General features: G+C 41.3%; 1 pseudogene; it reads right to left on the reverse strand.

Moving 5' to 3' along the window:
- Positions 1-427: 427 nt before the first annotated feature.
- On the reverse strand, positions 428-1,267 carry LOC107192978 (annotated as a pseudogene).
- Between the last annotated feature and the right edge of the window lie 2,467 nt (positions 1,268-3,734).

Below are 3,734 nucleotides of genomic sequence, written 5' to 3' on the forward strand. Positions count from 1 at the left end.
AAGTAATGAACGAAAAGAGTTCGAAAAACGCTAACGGTCATGCAAGCTATCACGTGTCGTCCAACAAGACAAGAGAGAACGATAGAAAACGCGACGTGGAGATAACAGTACGCAGTTGATTGATGCAAATTTCGGTCGGAGTATTCACCACGAAAATCTAGCACGAGATTCTCTCACTTAGTTTACCCGGTTTCATCCGGCTCAAAGGATCAAAAAATGATTGAGCGTGCGGGAATAGAATTACAGATATCGTGGTGAACGAAGAAAAAACGTTACGCGCTGCGATCCGAAATTGAGGAGAGAAACGAAACGAACAAATGGTACTGTTACCTCGTTTAATCCATGTGTAGTACGTGCTTCGGCACACATTCCGAGAAGTCTTTCCGGTCTTTATTAGGTAGTCTCGCATGGAGGTTTATTAGAATGATTAAACAACCTCAGCAGGTCTTTGTCCTCCCACGACTCTGTGGTTCTTGAATAGAAAATCTGCGAATTCCTGGTATGGCGCTTTTCGCAGTGCCTGGTTGTGCCAGAGGTCGGGTGTCAGGTACGCGTATGTCTTCGCGATCGCTGCATAGGTAGCCTTCGCGAAATTACCAAGAGTGCACCTTGATCCTCTCGCGGACGTGTAACAGTCCTCGATACCGGCCAGCTGCAGCAGCTTCTTGGGTACGGGGGCATACACAATGCCTGTACCTCTTGGCGCAGGGATCAAGTGCACCTGGACCGACCCACACTTGCCAGTAACCTTGCAAGGTACAGTGTGTGGATCACCGATCTTGTTACCCCAGTAACCACGACGTATCGGCACAACCGAAAGCTTGGCCAAGATAATAGCACCACGGATGGCAGTGGCTACTTCTTTCGAGCATTTTACACCCAAACCAATGTGACCTTTGTAGTCACCGATGACTACGAAGGCCTTGAAACGTGTACGTTGTCCAGCCCTAGTCTGCTTTTGTACAGGCATGATCTTCAAAACTTCATTCTTCAATTCAACTCCCAAGAATCTGTCAATGATCTCATACTCCTTGATGGGCAAGGAGAAGAGATAGATGTGTTCCAAAGATTCTATTTTTCCATCTCTAACCAGACGACCCAGTTTGGTCACTGGAATCTATTCTTTACTGTCTTCCTTGCCGCGTTCACGACCCCTTCCTCTGCCTCCACGGCCTCTACCTCTTGGACCACCACGGTCTCCACCACGAGAACCGAATCCTCCACGGAATCTTCCACCACGCGCGGCTGGAGCAGCGTCCGCCATTGTTAATTCTTCCTTCTGCGTACGGCTACGGAAGAAAGACTTCTCCGAGAAGAAACAAAAAGGATACATAGCTCGAACGGTCAATATATAGAAACGCGAAGTGGGCACCGTCGAGCACGGAGACAAGGGGAAACAAAACGCGAACCGCGGGCCACCTAGTTATACGATACAGGTGACTGCGTTTTCGACGCTGATCGCCGCAACACACTGAAACAGCCTTACAGCTGCATTATGCAAATTCCAATTCTATTATTTTTTTGAATAATTATTGCCACTTCATGAGGATGTCGTTTAGTTAGATTAAATGTTTGCAGGCAAAAGGTCATTAATTCATATTGATCCTCATTTTAGGTAGATATTCCGCAACAAATTAAATGGTTTGCATCATTTAATTTTTTAGACCCGATTGCAGAGCTCGGAACCCTGGTACCGCCCCCACTGTCAGATTCCAATACAGTAGGTGGGTAGACATTCGTTTAATGGAGGTCCTTTATTGCATTTTGGGAACGCCCCTCGTTCACACGTATTTCTCATACATGGGCGCGTATCCCATCTGTCCACCAGCAACGAAGAAACACAATACATACGGTGTCGTGTTTAACTCGCATATTTTTCATAACAGAAACTGCGGTGTATATAAAATCGTTTTAGTACAATGTTTGAATATTTAATAATTTTCGTGAATAAACTTTTTTAATAACTCTAAAAATAACGAAGATAGTAATTGTGTTTACGGTGATCGAACAGTGCATACATTCAGATCTCTCTATATTTAGCTACGTCGAACGAATTAACGGATGATCGAAAGGAAGAGCGCACGTGTAATTGATCCCTCTACAGCCCAGAAAGTGCAATAAACAAATGGCTACTGTAGTCGGCATCCACGTAACGAGTCGTCGGACCTAGTACTCACTTTAAGCGGCTCTCTGTACTTTACACCATAATTCCAACAATCGTTAGAATACAGTAATGTTTCGATGAGTACGACGAAAGCGGAAAGGTTTTCAGCCCGTTAAAAATTTGTTTTTTGTCCAAAGCCAAGCCTCTGCTTAGCTTCTGTTTACTCCGTTTTGATTGGTATCACAGGGGGACTCACCCCGTGGTAGGTATATCGCTGTTGCTCGTGTCACATTCATCCAGGAATCACTGTACTGTGTTTCATACATACTAAAACAACGATTTTTGTTTTTTTTTACATTCAGCAGTGTCGGAATAAGTATTATAGTGAAATAAGTGAAATAAAGAATTATCAATCTTTTATTATATGGCTACACATGTATCACTATCTACAAAATGGGCATTCGCGGCGAATTTCTCCGTACAAAGAAATTACACTCGCGCAGATGTACGTCGGAACGGAAGTGTTTTACAGTGCTCGTTTTGATGAGTGAAGGTCCTTTACCAGTAAGCCGAATTCCAGTTAACCGCAATTATCGTTTGCGGCGCGACATAATCTGCGAATCGTGGCTTAGTTGTAATTGTCGTAGTCTTGTGCAAGGAACATTTAGTTATTCCGTGTATTGTACATTTTGTTCGTGCCGTAATAAATATATACGTGTTAAGTTCATACAAGGGGTGATAAAATCTTTCCTTTTACTTCTCTCTTTATACAATGTGCTTCTAAACGATAATTTTCGAAAAAATCGAGAATCCGAAGAAAACGAGACGTAAAAGTTGCAGCTACATGAGTTATAACTGCGATCATACTCATACCTTTAACCGCATTCTTCATGACTTTAAAAAACCACCATCGTTACCATCGCTTTCAGAAAAAATGGCTATTATATTTTGTATTTCATATGGTCTGTAGAATCATGATATTCACGAAATTTGCGTTTAGGACGATTATAAAAATTCGCCTAGTTTTAACACCATCCTTTATCGTAGTTATCAATACAAAATTACATAATAATCATATCGTCAGACTTATATACGTATAAGTTTTGTATTTACATTTTGCAAAATTTTACAGATTATTTTGGAAAAAAGGCTCACGTGTTCTTCTTTCTCGTATCCTCGTCACCCAAAGGAAGTTGTCTAGCTGCAATTAAGATTAAATATAAAATGATGCTTAAGAAATCAGTTTATATAAACATCTTTATAATTTGTTTATATGTTATGTAAACATCTACAGAGTGTCAAGAAATTACATGTCGCAACTACTATAGCCGGATTTTACACCTTTGGCTTAGTGGACCTTGAGATAAGAAGTGTGCCGAAAAATTGACCTTGACCTTGAATTTCAAGATCAAATATTTTCACTGCAGTATACTCTACTCATCGTGAGGATAAAAAGTCCGAAAGGTATCATACGTCAGAACTTAACCGTTCTCTTAAAAAATGATCTTCAGGTTTTATTCATTTTTAAACTGATTTTATTTGTAATACAGGGTGTCTCAAAAGTGCCCCTCTCCCGGGAAATGAGGGGTTGCAGGGGTGATTTAGAACCACTTATTCCTTAGCAAAAATG

Source organism: Dufourea novaeangliae, unplaced genomic scaffold, assembly GCF_001272555.1.
Source record: "Dufourea novaeangliae isolate 0120121106 unplaced genomic scaffold, ASM127255v1 scaffold463, whole genome shotgun sequence".
NCBI lineage: Eukaryota > Metazoa > Arthropoda > Insecta > Hymenoptera > Halictidae > Dufourea > Dufourea novaeangliae.